Source organism: Triturus cristatus, chromosome 11 (genome assembly GCF_964204655.1).
Source record: "Triturus cristatus chromosome 11, aTriCri1.1, whole genome shotgun sequence".
Taxonomy (NCBI): domain Eukaryota; kingdom Metazoa; phylum Chordata; class Amphibia; order Caudata; family Salamandridae; genus Triturus; species Triturus cristatus.
The window spans coordinates 936,986,437-937,002,886 of NC_140594.1; the positions used below are offsets into that span (position 1 = coordinate 936,986,437).

General features: G+C 36.5%; 2 long non-coding RNA genes across 2 annotated transcripts; both read left to right on the forward strand.

Annotated features, from left to right (window-relative positions):
• The first annotated feature begins 1,668 nt into the window (after positions 1–1,668).
• LOC146785686 (uncharacterized) lies at positions 1,669–8,874 on the forward strand. The gene is made up of 15 exons (XR_014970715.1): positions 1,669–1,745; positions 2,134–2,252; positions 2,642–2,759; positions 3,149–3,272; positions 3,661–3,782; positions 4,169–4,290; positions 4,679–4,797; positions 5,187–5,310; positions 5,699–5,816; positions 6,206–6,327; positions 6,716–6,834; positions 7,226–7,344; positions 7,733–7,851; positions 8,241–8,364; positions 8,753–8,874. It is a non-coding gene; the product is annotated as an uncharacterized LOC146785686 (long non-coding RNA).
• A 1,405-nt stretch (positions 8,875–10,279) lies between these two features.
• On the forward strand, positions 10,280–14,476 carry LOC146785687 (uncharacterized). The gene is made up of 9 exons (XR_014970716.1): positions 10,280–10,398; positions 10,790–10,908; positions 11,297–11,415; positions 11,805–11,928; positions 12,317–12,438; positions 12,827–12,945; positions 13,337–13,455; positions 13,845–13,969; positions 14,358–14,476. It is a non-coding gene; the product is annotated as an uncharacterized LOC146785687 (long non-coding RNA).
• The last annotated feature ends 1,974 nt before the right edge of the window (positions 14,477–16,450 follow it).

The window sequence follows — 16,450 nt, forward strand, 5'->3', positions numbered from 1 at the left end:
CATAGTATTGATCTGTTTACCCTTTCTAAAAATCAAGATTTTTTTGTATTGCTTATAGAAAATGTGCTAACAGTGGACTTTTCCATCTACAGATTATACTGAATGACCAGAGGTGGCAGTGTTTCACAACCGAGTTTCTCTGAATTGCCGAGACTGAAGAACAAAAAAAAAAGGAAGTCTTCCGGCATACGGCATCATTTTACCAATTTATAAGGCAAGTAAAACTCACAATAATTCCTTTATGCATTAAAAAGACGCTCACAGCATCAGCATGTCCTCACTACCTTACAGTGGGAGACTGTGCCTGAACATAATTTCTATCAAGATGAAAGTAATATGGATCACATTGTGTTGGTCATGATAGTTCATAAAAGCCTGGCTGCCTCCAACGCTACTAAAGCCTGCTTTATATCCTGGAACTAGCAATGTTGCAGAGAAGTATGTGAGGTTAAAAACTAAAATTGAGATTTGATTTTCTAATGAGCTGTTGATTTTCACAATAAAAGACTCCATAGTATTGATCTGTTTACGCTTTCTAAAAATCAAGATTTTTTTTGTATTGCTTATAGAAAATGTGCTAACAGTGGACTTTTCCATCTACAGATTATACTGAATGACCAGAGGTGGCAGTGTTTCACAACCGAGTTTCTCTGAATTGCCGAGACTGAAGAACAAAAAAGGAAGTCTTACGGCATACGCCATCATTTTACCAATATGCAAGGCAAGTAAAACTCACAATAATTCCTTTATGCATTAAAAAGACGCTCACAGCATCAGCATGTCCTCACTACCTTATAGTGGGAGACTGTGCCTGAACATAATTTCTGTCAAGATGAGAGTAATATGGATCACATTGTGTTGGTCATGATAGTTCATAAAAGCCTGGCTGCCTCCAACGCTACTAAAGCCTGCTTTATATCCTGGAACTAGCAATGTTGCAGAGAAGTATGTGAGGTTAAAAACTAAAATTGAGATTTGATTTTCTAATGAGCTGTTGATTTTCACAATAAAAGACTCCATAGTATTGATCTGTTTACCCTTTCTAAAAATCAAGATTTTTTTTGTATTGCTTATAGAAAATGTGCTGACAGTGGACTTTTCCATCTACAGATTATACTGAATGACCAGAGGTGGCAGTGTTTCACAACCGAGTTTCTCTGAATTGCCGAGACTGAAGAACAAAAAAAAAAAAGGAAGTCTTCCGGCATACGCCATCATTTTACCAATATACAAGGCAAGTTTAACTCACAATAATTCCTTTATGCATTAAAAAGACGCTCACAGCATCAGCATGTCCTCACTACCTTATAGTGGGAGACTGTGCCTGAACATAATTTCTGTCAAGATGAGAGTAATATGGATCACATTGTGTTGGTCATGATAGTTCATAAAAGCCTGGCTGCCTCCAACGCTACTAAAGCCTGCTTTATATCCTGGAACTAGCAATGTTGCAGAGAAGTATGTGAGGTTAAAAACTAAAATTGAGATTTGATTTTCTAATGAGCTGTTGATTTTCACAATAAAAGACTCCATAGTATTGATCTGTTTACGCTTTCTAAAAATCAAGATTTTTTTTGTATTGCTTATAGAAAATGTGCTAACAGTGGACTTTTCCATCTACAGATTATACTGAATGACCAGAGGTGGCAGTGTTTCACAACCGAGTTTCTCTGAATTGCCGAGACTGAAGAACAAAAAAAAAAGGAAGTCTTCCGGCATACGCCATCATTTTACCAATATACAAGGCAAGTTTAACTCACAATAATTCCTTTATGCATTAAAAAGACGCTCACAGCATCAGCATGTCCTCACTACCTTATAGTGGGAGACTGTGCCTGAACATAATTTCTGTCAAGATGAGAGTAATATGGATCACATTGTGTTGGTCATGATAGTTCATAAAAGCCTGGCTGCCTCCATCGCTACTAAACCCTGCTTTATATCCTGGAACTAGCAATGTTGCAGAGAAGTATGTGAGGTTAAAAACTAAAATTGAGATTTGATTTTCTAATGAGCTTTTGATTTTCACAATAAAAGACTCCATAGTATTGATCTGTTTACCCTTTCTAAAAATCAAGATTTTTTTGTATTGCTTATAGAAAATGTGCTAACAGTGGACTTTTCCATCTGCAGATTATACTGAATGACCAGAGGTGGCAGTGTTTCACAACCTAGTTTCTCTGAATTGCCGAGACTGAAGAAAAAAAAAAGGAAGTCTTCCGGCATACGGGATCATTTTACCAATTTATAAGGCAAGTAAAACTCACAATAATTCCTTTATGCATTAAAAAGACGCTCACAGCATCAGCATGTCCTCACTACCTTATAGTGGGAGACTGTGCCTGAACATAATTTCTGTCAAGATGAGAGTAATATGGATCACATTGTGTTGGTCATGATAGTTCATAAAAGCCTGGCTGCCTCCAACGCTACTAAAGCCTGCTTTATATCCTGGAACTAGCAATGTTGCAGAGAAGTATGTGAGGTTAAAAACTAAAATTGAGATTTGATTTTCTAATGAGCTGTTGATTTTCACAATAAAAGACTCCATAGTATTGATCTGTTTACGCTTTCTAAAAATCAAGATTTTTTTTGTATTGCTTATAGAAAATGTGCTAACAGTGGACTTTTCCATCTACAGATTATACTGAATGACCAGAGGTGGCAGTGTTTCACAACCGAGTTTCTCTGAATTGCCGAGACTGAAGAACAAAAAAGGAAGTCTTACGGCATACGCCATCATTTTACCAATATGCAAGGCAAGTAAAACTCACAATAATTCCTTTATGCATTAAAAAGACGCTCACAGCATCAGCATGTCCTCACTACCTTATAGTGGGAGACTGTGCCTGAACATAATTTCTGTCAAGATGAGAGTAATATGGATCACATTGTGTTGGTCATGATAGTTCATAAAAGCCTGGCTGCCTCCAACGCTACTAAAGCCTGCTTTATATCCTGGAACTAGCAATGTTGCAGAGAAGTATGTGAGGTTAAAAACTAAAATTGAGATTTGATTTTCTAATGAGCTGTTGATTTTCACAATAAAAGACTCCATAGTATTGATCTGTTTACCCTTTCTAAAAATCAAGATTTTTTTTGTATTGCTTATAGAAAATGTGCTGACAGTGGACTTTTCCATCTACAGATTATACTGAATGACCAGAGGTGGCAGTGTTTCACAACCGAGTTTCTCTGAATTGCCGAGACTGAAGAACAAAAAAAAAAAAGGAAGTCTTCCGGCATACGCCATCATTTTACCAATATACAAGGCAAGTTTAACTCACAATAATTCCTTTATGCATTAAAAAGACGCTCACAGCATCAGCATGTCCTCACTACCTTATAGTGGGAGACTGTGCCTGAACATAATTTCTGTCAAGATGAGAGTAATATGGATCACATTGTGTTGGTCATGATAGTTCATAAAAGCCTGGCTGCCTCCATCGCTACTAAACCCTGCTTTATATCCTGGAACTAGCAATGTTGCAGAGAAGTATGTGAGGTTAAAAACTAAAATTGAGATTTGATTTTCTAATGAGCTTTTGATTTTCACAATAAAAGACTCCATAGTATTGATCTGTTTACCCTTTCTAAAAATCAAGATTTTTTTGTATTGCTTATAGAAAATGTGCTAACAGTGGACTTTTCCATCTACAGATTATACTGAATGACCAGAGGTGGCAGTGTTTCACAACCGAGTTTCTCTGAATTGCCGAGACTGAAGAACAAAAAAAAAAGGAAGTCTTCCGGCATACGGCATCATTTTACCAATTTATAAGGCAAGTAAAACTCACAATAATTCCTTTATGCATTAAAAAGACGCTCACAGCATCAGCATGTCCTCACTACCTTACAGTGGGAGACTGTGCCTGAACATAATTTCTATCAAGATGAAAGTAATATGGATCACATTGTGTTGGTCATGATAGTTCATAAAAGCCTGGCTGCCTCCAACGCTACTAAAGCCTGCTTTATATCCTGGAGCTAGCAATGTTGCAGAGATGTGAGGTTTAAAACTAAAATTGACATTTGATTTTCTAATGAGCTGTTGATTTTCACAATAAAAGACTCCATAGTATTGATCTGTTTACGCTTTCTAAAAATCAAGATTTTTTTTTGTATTGCTTATAGAAAATGTGCTAACAGTGGACTTTTCCATCTACAGATTATACTGAATGACCAGAGGTGGCAGTGTTTCACAACTGAGTTTCTCTGAATTGCCGAGACTGAAGAACAAAAAAAAAAGGAAGTCTTCCGGCATACGGCATCATTTTACCAATATACAAGGCAAGTTTAACTCACAATAATTCCTTTATGCATTAAAAAGACGCTCACAGCATCAGCATGTTCTCACTACCTTATAGTGGGAGACTGTGCCTGAACATAATTTCTGTCAAGATGAGAGTAATATGGATCACATTGTGTTGGTCATGATAGTTCATAAAAGCCTGGCTGCCTCCAACGCTACTAAACCCTGCTTTATATCCTGGAACTAGCAATGTTGCAGAGAAGTATGTGAGGTTAAAAACTAAAATTGAGATTTGATTTTCTAATGAGCTTTTGATTTTCACAATAAAAGACTCCATAGTATTGATCTGTTTACCCTTTCTAAAAATCAAGATTTTTTTGTATTGCTTATAGAAAATGTGCTAACAGTGGACTTTTCCATCTACAGATTATACTGAATGACCAGAGGTGGCAGTGTTTCACAACCTAGTTTCTCTGAATTGCCGAGACTGAAGAAAAAAAAAAGGAAGTCTTCCGGCATACGGGATCATTTTACCAATTTATAAGGCAAGTAAAACTCACAATAATTCCTTTATGCATTAAAAAGACGCTCACAGCATCAGCATGTCCTCACTACCTTACAGTGGGAGACTGTGCCTGAACATAATTTCTATCAAGATGAAAGTAATATGGATCACATTGTGTTGGTCATGATAGTTCATAAAAGCCTGGCTGCCTCCAACGCTACTAAAGCCTGCTTTATATCCTGGAGATAGCAATGTTGCAGAGAAGTATGTGAGGTTTAAAACTAAAATTGAGATTTGATTTTCTAATGAGCTGTTGATTTTCACAATAAAAGACTCCATAGTATTGATCTGTTTACGCTTTCTAAAAATCAAGATTTTTTTTGTATTGCTTATAGAAAATGTGCTAACAGTGGACTTTTCCATCTACAGATTATACTGAATGACCAGAGGTGGCAGTGTTTCACAACCGAGTTTCTCTGAATTGCCGAGACTGAAGAACAAAAAAAAAAAAGGAAGTCTTCCGGCATACGCCATCATTTTACCAATATACAAGGCAAGTTTAACTCACAATAATTCCTTTATGCATTAAAAAGACGCTCACAGCATCAGCATGTCCTCACTAACTTATAGTGGGAGACTGTGCCTGAACATAATTTCTGTCAAGATGAGAGTAATATGGATCACATTGTGTTGGTCATGATAGTTCATAAAAGCCTGGCTGCCTCCATCGCTACTAAACCCTGCTTTATATCCTGGAACTAGCAATGTTGCAGAGAAGTATGTGAGGTTAAAAACTAAAATTGAGATTTGATTTTCTAATGAGCTTTTGATTCTCACAATAAAAGACTCCATAGTATTGATCTGTTTACCCTTTCTAAAAATCAAGATTTTTTTGTATTGCTTATAGAAAATGTGCTAACAGTGGACTTTTCCATCTACAGATTATACTGAATGACCAGAGGTGGCAGTGTTTCACAACCGAGTTTCTCTGAATTGCAGAGACTGAAGAACAAAAAAGGAAGTCTTCCGGCATACGCCATCATTTTACCAATATGCAAGGCAAGTAAAACTCACAATAATTCCTTTATGCATTAAAAAGACGCTCACAGCATCAGCATGTCCTCACTACCTTATAGTGGGAGACTGTGCCTGAACATAATTTCTGTCAAGATGAGAGTAATATGGATCACATTGTGTTGGTCATGATAGTTCATAAAAGCCTGGCTGCCTCCAACGCTACTAAAGCCTGCTTTATATCCTGGAACTAGCAATGTTGCAGAGAAGTATGTGAGGTTAAAAACTAAAATTGAGATTTGATTTTCTAATGAGCTGTTGATTTTCACAATAAAAGACTCCATAGTATTGATCTGTTTACGCTTTCTAAAAATCAAGATTTTTTTTGTATTGCTTATAGAAAATGTGCTAACAGTGGACTTTTCCATCTACAGATTATACTGAATGACCAGAGGTGGCAGTGTTTCACAACTGAGTTTCTCTGAATTGCCGAGACTGAAGAACAAAAAAAAAAGGAAGTCTTCCGGCATACGCCATCATTTTACCAATATACAAGGCAAGTTTAACTCACAATAATTCCTTTATGCATTAAAAAGACGCTCACAGCATCAGCATGTTCTCACTACCTTATAGTGGAAGACTGTGCCTGAACATAATTTCTGTCAAGATGAGAGTAATATGGATCACATTGTGTTGGTCATGATAGTTCATAAAAGCCTGGCTGCCTCCATCGCTACTAAACCCTGCTTTATATCCTGGAACTAGCAATGTTGCAGAGAAGTATGTGAGGTTAAAAACTAAAATTGAGATTTGATTTTCTAATGAGCTTTTGATTTTCACAATAAAAGACTCCATAGTATTGATCTGTTTACCCTTTCTAAAAATCAAGATTTTTTTGTATTGCTTATAGAAAATGTGCTAACAGTGGACTTTTCCATCTACAGATTATACTGAATGACCAGAGGTGGCAGTGTTTCACAACCTAGTTTCTCTGAATTGCCGAGACTGAAGAAAAAAAAAAGGAAGTCTTCCGGCATACGGGATCATTTTACCAATTTATAAGGCAAGTAAAACTCACAATAATTCCTTTATGCATTAAAAAGACGCTCACAGCATCAGCATGTCCTCACTACCTTACAGTGGGAGACTGTGCCTGAACATAATTTCTATCAAGATGAAAGTAATATGGATCACATTGTGTTGGTCATGATAGTTCATAAAAGCCTGGCTGCCTCCAACGCTACTAAAGCCTGCTTTATATCCTGGAGCTAGCAATGTTGCAGAGAAGTATGTGAGGTTTAAAACTAAAATTGAGATTTGATTTTCTAAGGAGCTGTTGATTTTCACAATAAAAGACTCCATAGTATTGATCTGTTTACGCTTTCTAAAAATCAGGATTTTTTTTTTGTATTGCTTATAGAAAATGTGCTAACAGTGGACTTTTCCATCTACAGATTATACTGAATGACCAGAGGTGGCAGTGTTTCACAACCGAGTTTCTCTGAATTGCCGAGACTGAAGAAAAAAAAAAGGACGTCTTCCGGCATACGGGATCATTTTACCAATTTATAAGGCAAGTAAAACTCACAATAATTCCTTTATGCATTAAAAAGACGCTCACAGCATCAGCATGTCCACACTACCTTATAGTGGGAGACTGTGCCTGAACATAATTTCTGTCAAGATGAGAGTAATATGGATCACATTGTGTTGGTCATGATAGTTCATAAAAGCCTGGCTGCCTCCAACGCTACTAAACCCTGCTTTATATCCTGGAACTAGCAATGTTGCAGAGAAGTATGTGAGGTTAAAAACTAAAATTGAGATTTGATTTTCTAATGAGCTTTTGATTTTCACAATAAAAGACTCCATAGTATTGATCTGTTTACCCTTTCTAAAAATCAAGATTTTTTTGTATTGCTTATAGAAAATGTGCTAACAGTGGACTTTTCCATCTACAGATTATACTGAATGACCAGAGGTGGCAGTGTTTCACAACCTAGTTTCTCTGAATTACCGAGACTGAAGAAAAAAAAAAGGAAGTCTTCCGGCATACGGGATCATTTTACCAATTTATAAGGCAAGTAAAACTCACAATAATTCCTTTATGCATTAAAAAGACGCTCACAGCATCAGCATGTCCTCACTACCTTACAGTGGGAGACTGTGCCTGAACATAATTTCTATCAAGATGAAAGTAATATGGATCACATTGTGTTGGTCATGATAGTTCATAAAAGCCTGGCTGCCTCCAACGCTACTAAAGCCTGCTTTATATCCTGGAGATAGCAATGTTGCAGAGAAGTATGTGAGGTTTAAAACTAAAATTGAGATTTGATTTTCTAATGAGCTGTTGATTTTCACAATAAAAGACTCCATAGTATTGATCTGTTTACGCTTTCTAAAAATCAAGATTTTTTTTGTATTGCTTATAGAAAATGTGCTAACAGTGGACTTTTCCATCTACAGATTATACTGAATGACCAGAGGTGGCAGTGTTTCACAACCGAGTTTCTCTGAATTGCCGAGACTGAAGAACAAAAAAAAAAAAGGAAGTCTTCCGGCATACGCCATCATTTTACCAATATACAAGGCAAGTTTAACTCACAATAATTCCTTTATGCATTAAAAAGACGCTCACAGCATCAGCATGTCCTCACTACCTTATAGTGGGAGACTGTGCCTGAACATAATTTCTGTCAAGATGAGAGTAATATGGATCACATTGTGTTGGTCATGATAGTTCATAAAAGCCTGGCTGCCTCCATCGCTACTAAACCCTGCTTTATATCCTGGAACTAGCAATGTTGCAGAGAAGTATGTGAGGTTAAAAACTAAAATTGAGATTTGATTTTCTAATGAGCTTTTGATTTTCACAATAAAAGACTCCATAGTATTGATCTGTTTACCCTTTCTAAAAATCAAGATTTTTTTGTATTGCTTATAGAAAATGTGCTAACAGTGGACTTTTCCATCTACAGATTATACTGAATGACCAGAGGTGGCAGTGTTTCACAACTGAGCTTCTCTGAATTGCCGAGACTGAAGAACAAAAAAAAAAGGAAGTCTTCCGGCATACGCCATCATTTTACCAATATACAAGGCAAGTTTAACTCACAATAATTCCTTTATGCATTAAAAAGACGCTCACAGCATCAGCATGTTCTCACTACATTATAGTGGGAGACTGTGCCTGAACATAATTTCTGTCAAGATGAGAGTAATATGGATCACATTGTGTTGGTCATGATAGTTCATAAAAGCCTGGCTGCCTCCATCGCTACTAAACCCTGCTTTATATCCTGGAACTAGCAATGTTGCAGAGAAGTATGTGAGGTTAAAAACTAAAATTGAGATTTGATTTTCTAATGAGCTTTTGATTTTCACAATAAAAGACTCCATAGTATTGATCTGTTTACCCTTTCTAAAAATCAAGATTTTTTTGTATTGCTTATAGAAAATGTGCTAACAGTGGACTTTTCCATCTACAGATTATACTGAATGACCAGAGGTGGCAGTGTTTCACAACCTAGTTTCTCTGAATTGCCGAGACTGAAGAAAAAAAAAAGGAAGTCTTCCGGCATACGGGATCATTTTACCAATTTATAAGGCAAGTAAAACTCACAATAATTCCTTTATGCATTAAAAAGACGCTCACAGCATCAGCATGTCCTCACTACCTTACAGTGGGAGACTGTGCCTGAACATAATTTCTATCAAGATGAAAGTAATATGGATCACATTGTGTTGGTCATGATAGTTCATAAAAGCCTGGCTGCCTCCAACGCTACTAAAGCCTGCTTTATATCCTGGAGCTAGCAATGTTGCAGAGAAGTATGTGAGGTTTAAAACTAAAATTGAGATTTGATTTTCTAATGAGCTGTTGATTTTCACAATAAAAGACTCCATAGTATTGATCTGTTTACGCTTTCTAAAAATCAGGATTTTTTTTTTGTATTGCTTATAGAAAATGTGCTAACAGTGGACTTTTCCATCTACAGATTATACTGAATGACCAGAGGTGGCAGTGTTTCACAACCGAGTTTCTCTGAATTGCCGAGACTGAAGAAAAAAAAAAGGACGTCTTCCGGCATACGGGATCATTTTACCAATTTATAAGGCAAGTAAAACTCACAATAATTCCTTTATGCATTAAAAAGACGCTCACAGCATCAGCATGTCCACACTACCTTATAGTGGGAGACTGTGCCTGAACATAATTTCTGTCAAGATGAGAGTAATATGGATCACATTGTGTTGGTCATGATAGTTCATAAAAGCCTGGCTGCCTCCAACGCTACTAAACCCTGCTTTATATCCTGGAACTAGCAATGTTGCAGAGAAGTATGTGAGGTTAAAAACTAAAATTGAGATTTGATTTTCTAATGAGCTTTTGATTTTCACAATAAAAGACTCCATAGTATTGATCTGTTTACCCTTTCTAAAAATCAAGATTTTTTTGTATTGCTTATAGAAAATGTGCTAACAGTGGACTTTTCCATCTACAGATTATACTGAATGACCAGAGGTGGCAGTGTTTCACAACCTAGTTTCTCTGAATTGCCGAGACTGAAGAAAAAAAAAAGGAAGTCTTCCGGCATACGGGATCATTTTACCAATTTATAAGGCAAGTAAAACTCACAATAATTCCTTTATGCATTAAAAAGACGCTCACAGCATCAGCATGTCCTCACTACCTTACAGTGGGAGACTGTGCCTGAACATAATTTCTATCAAGATGAAAGTAATATGGATCACATTGTGTTGGTCATGATAGTTCATAAAAGCCTGGCTGCCTCCAACGCTACTAAAGCCTGCTTTATATCCTGGAGCTAGCAATGTTGCAGAGAAGTATGTGAGGTTTAAAACTAAAATTGAGATTTGATTTTCTAAGGAGCTGTTGATTTTCACAATAAAAGACTCCATAGTATTGATCTGTTTACGCTTTCTAAAAATCAGGATTTTTTTTTTGTATTGCTTATAGAAAATGTGCTAACAGTGGACTTTTCCATCTACAGATTATACTGAATGACCAGAGGTGGCAGTGTTTCACAACCGAGTTTCTCTGAATTGCCGAGACTGAAGAAAAAAAAAAGGACGTCTTCCGGCATACGGGATCATTTTACCAATTTATAAGGCAAGTAAAACTCACAATAATTCCTTTATGCATTAAAAAGACGCTCACAGCATCAGCATGTCCACACTACCTTATAGTGGGAGACTGTGCCTGAACATAATTTCTGTCAAGATGAGAGTAATATGGATCACATTGTGTTGGTCATGATAGTTCATAAAAGCCTGGCTGCCTCCAACGCTACTAAACCCTGCTTTATATCCTGGAACTAGCAATGTTGCAGAGAAGTATGTGAGGTTAAAAACTAAAATTGAGATTTGATTTTCTAATGAGCTTTTGATTTTCACAATAAAAGACTCCATAGTATTGATCTGTTTACCCTTTCTAAAAATCAAGATTTTTTTGTATTGCTTATAGAAAATGTGCTAACAGTGGACTTTTCCATCTACAGATTATACTGAATGACCAGAGGTGGCAGTGTTTCACAACCTAGTTTCTCTGAATTACCGAGACTGAAGAAAAAAAAAAGGAAGTCTTCCGGCATACGGGATCATTTTACCAATTTATAAGGCAAGTAAAACTCACAATAATTCCTTTATGCATTAAAAAGACGCTCACAGCATCAGCATGTCCTCACTACCTTACAGTGGGAGACTGTGCCTGAACATAATTTCTATCAAGATGAAAGTAATATGGATCACATTGTGTTGGTCATGATAGTTCATAAAAGCCTGGCTGCCTCCAACGCTACTAAAGCCTGCTTTATATCCTGGAGATAGCAATGTTGCAGAGAAGTATGTGAGGTTTAAAACTAAAATTGAGATTTGATTTTCTAATGAGCTGTTGATTTTCACAATAAAAGACTCCATAGTATTGATCTGTTTACGCTTTCTAAAAATCAAGATTTTTTTTGTATTGCTTATAGAAAATGTGCTAACAGTGGACTTTTCCATCTACAGATTATACTGAATGACCAGAGGTGGCAGTGTTTCACAACCGAGTTTCTCTGAATTGCCGAGACTGAAGAACAAAAAAAAAAAAGGAAGTCTTCCGGCATACGCCATCATTTTACCAATATACAAGGCAAGTTTAACTCACAATAATTCCTTTATGCATTAAAAAGACGCTCACAGCATCAGCATGTCCTCACTACCTTATAGTGGGAGACTGTGCCTGAACATAATTTCTGTCAAGATGAGAGTAGTATGGATCACATTGTGTTGGTCATGATAGTTCATAAAAGCCTGGCTGCCTCCATCGCTACTAAACCCTGCTTTATATCCTGGAACTAGCAATGTTGCAGAGAAGTATGTGAGGTTAAAAACTAAAATTGAGATTTGATTTTCTAATGAGCTTTTGATTTTCACAATAAAAGACTCCATAGTATTGATCTGTTTACCCTTTCTAAAAATCAAGATTTTTTTGTATTGCTTATAGAAAATGTGCTAACAGTGGACTTTTCCATCTACAGATTATACTGAATGACCAGAGGTGGCAGTGTTTCACAACTGAGCTTCTCTGAATTGCCGAGACTGAAGAACAAAAAAAAAAGGAAGTCTTCCGGCATACGCCATCATTTTACCAATATACAAGGCAAGTTTAACTCACAATAATTCCTTTATGCATTAAAAAGACGCTCACAGCATCAGCATGTTCTCACTACATTATAGTGGGAGACTGTGCCTGAACATAATTTCTGTCAAGATGAGAGTAATATGGATCACATTGTGTTGGTCATGATAGTTCATAAAAGCCTGGCTGCCTCCATCGCTACTAAACCCTGCTTTATATCCTGGAACTAGCAATGTTGCAGAGAAGTATGTGAGGTTAAAAACTAAAATTGAGATTTGATTTTCTAATGAGCTTTTGATTTTCACAATAAAAGACTCCATAGTATTGATCTGTTTACCCTTTCTAAAAATCAAGATTTTTTTGTATTGCTTATAGAAAATGTGCTAACAGTGGACTTTTCCATCTACAGATTATACTGAATGACCAGAGGTGGCAGTGTTTCACAACCTAGTTTCTCTGAATTGCCGAGACTGAAGAAAAAAAAAAGGAAGTCTTCCGGCATACGGGATCATTTTACCAATTTATAAGGCAAGTAAAACTCACAATAATTCCTTTATGCATTAAAAAGACGCTCACAGCATCAGCATGTCCTCACTACCTTACAGTGGGAGACTGTGCCTGAACATAATTTCTATCAAGATGAAAGTAATATGGATCACATTGTGTTGGTCATGATAGTTCATAAAAGCCTGGCTGCCTCCAACGCTACTAAAGCCTGCTTTATATCCTGGAGCTAGCAATGTTGCAGAGAAGTATGTGAGGTTTAAAACTAAAATTGAGATTTGATTTTCTAATGAGCTGTTGATTTTCACAATAAAAGACTCCATAGTATTGATCTGTTTACGCTTTCTAAAAATCAGGATTTTTTTTTTGTATTGCTTATAGAAAATGTGCTAACAGTGGACTTTTCCATCTACAGATTATACTGAATGACCAGAGGTGGCAGTGTTTCACAACCGAGTTTCTCTGAATTGCCGAGACTGAAGAAAAAAAAAAGGACGTCTTCCGGCATACGGGATCATTTTACCAATTTATAAGGCAAGTAAAACTCACAATAATTCCTTTATGCATTAAAAAGACGCTCACAGCATCAGCATGTCCACACTACCTTATAGTGGGAGACTGTGCCTGAACATAATTTCTGTCAAGATGAGAGTAATATGGATCACATTGTGTTGGTCATGATAGTTCATAAAAGCCTGGCTGCCTCCAACGCTACTAAACCCTGCTTTATATCCTGGAACTAGCAATGTTGCAGAGAAGTATGTGAGGTTAAAAACTAAAATTGAGATTTGATTTTCTAATGAGCTTTTGATTTTCACAATAAAAGACTCCATAGTATTGATCTGTTTACCCTTTCTAAAAATCAAGATTTTTTTTGTATTGCTTATAGAAAATGTGCTAACAGTGGACTTTTCCATCTACAGATTATACTGAATGACCAGAGGTGGCAGTGTTTCACAACCGAGTTTCTCTGAATTGCCGAGACTGAAGAACAAAAAAAAAAAAAGGAAGTCTTCCGGCATACGGCATCATTTTACCAATATACAAGGCAAGTTTAACTCACAATAATTCCTTTATGCATTAAAAAGACGCTCACAGCATCAGCATGTTCTCACTACCTTATAGTGGGAGACTGTGCCTGAACATAATTTCTGTCAAGATGAGAGTAATATGGATCACATTGTGTTGGTCATGATAGTTCATAAAAGCCTGGCTGCCTCCAACGCTACTAAACCCTGCTTTATATCCTGGAACTAGCAATGTTGCAGAGAAGTATGTGAGGTTAAAAACTAAAATTGAGATTTGATTTTCTAATGAGCTTTTGATTTTCACAATAAAAGACTCCATAGTATTGATCTGTTTACCCTTTCTAAAAATCAAGATTTTTTTGTATTGCTTATAGAAAATGTGCTAACAGTGGACTTTTCCATCTACAGATTATACTGAATGACCAGAGGTGGCAGTGTTTCACAACCTAGTTTCTCTGAATTGCCGAGACTGAAGAAAAAAAAAAGGAAGTCTTCCGGCATACGGGATCATTTTACCAATTTATAAGGCAAGTAAAACTCACAATAATTCCTTTATGCATTAAAAAGACGCTCACAGCATCAGCATGTCCTCACTACCTTACAGTGGGAGACTGTGCCTGAACATAATTTCTATCAAGATGAAAGTAATATGGATCACATTGTGTTGGTCATGATAGTTCATAAAAGCCTGGCTGCCTCCAACGCTACTAAAGCCTGCTTTATATCCTGGAGCTAGCAATGTTGCAGAGAAGTATGTGAGGTTTAAAACTAAAATTGAGATTTGATTTTCTAATGAGCTGTTGATTTTCACAATAAAAGACTCCATAGTATTGATCTGTTTACGCTTTCTAAAAATCAGGATTTTTTTTTTGTATTGCTTATAGAAAATGTGCTAACAGTGGACTTTTCCATCTACAGATTATACTGAATGACCAGAGGTGGCAGTGTTTCACAACCGAGTTTCTCTGAATTGCCGAGACTGAAGAAAAAAAAAAGGAAGTCTTCCGGCATACGGGATCATTTTACCAATTTATAAGGCAAGTAAAACTCACAATAATTCCTTTATGCATTAAAAAGACGCTCACAGCATCAGCATGTCCACACTACCTTATAGTGGGAGACTGTGCCTGAACATAATTTCTGTCAAGATGAGAGTAATATGGATCACATTGTGTTGGTCATGATAGTTCATAAAAGCCTGGCTGCCTCCAACGCTACTAAAGCCTGCTTTATATCCTGGAACTAGCAATGTTGCAGAGAAGTATGTGAGGTTAAAAACTAAAATTGAGATTTGATTTTCTAATGAGCTGTTGATTTTCACAATAAAAGACTCCATAGTATTGATCTGTTTACGCTTTCTAAAAATCAAGATTTTTTTTGTATTGCTTATAGAAAATGTGCTAACAGTGGACTTTTCCATCTACAGATTATACTGAATGACCAGAGGTGGCAGTGTTTCACAACCGAGTTTCTCTGAATTGCCGAGACTGAAGAACAAAAAAAAAAAAGGAAGTCTTCCGGCATACGGCATCATTTTACCAATATACAAGGCAAGTTTAACTCACAATAATTCCTTTATGCATTAAAAAGACGCTCACAGCATCAGCATGTCCTCACTACCTTATAGTGGGAGACTGTGCCTGAACATAATTTCTGTCAAGATGAGAGTAATATGGATCACATTGTGTTGGTCATGATAGTTCATAAAAGCCTGGCTGCCTCCAACGCTACTAAACCCTGCTTTATATCCTGGAACTAGCAATGTTGCAGAGAAGTATGTGAGGTTAAAAACTAAAATTGAGATTTGATTTTCTAATGAGCTTTTGATTTTCACAATAAAAGACTCCATAGTATTGATCTGTTTACCCTTTCTAAAAATCAAGATTTTTTTGTATTGCTTATAGAAAATGTGCTAACAGTGGACTTTTCCATCTACAGATTATACTGAATGACCAGAGGTGGCAGTGTTTCACAACCTAGTTTCTCTGAATTGCCGAGACTGAAGAAAAAAAAAAGGAAGTCTTCCGGCATACGGGATCATTTTACCAATTTATAAGGCAAGTAAAACTCACAATAATTCCTTTATGCATTAAAAAGACGCTCACAGCATCAGCATGTCCTCACTACCTTACAGTGGGAGACTGTGCCTGAACATAATTTCTATCAAGATGAAAGTAATATGGATCACATTGTGTTGGTCATGATAGTTCATAAAAGCCTGGCTGCCTCCAACGCTACTAAAGCCTGCTTTATATCCTGGAGATAGCAATGTTGCAGAGAAGTATGTGAGGTTTAAAACTAAAATTGAGATTTGATTTTCTAATGAGCTGTTGATTTTCACAATAAAAGACTCCATAGTATTGATCTGTTTACGCTTTCTAAAAATCAAGATTTTTTTTGTATTGCTTATAGAAAATGTGCTAACAGTGGACTTTTCCATCTACAGATTATACTGAATGACCAGAGGTGGCAGTGTTTCACAACCGAGTTTCTCTGAATTG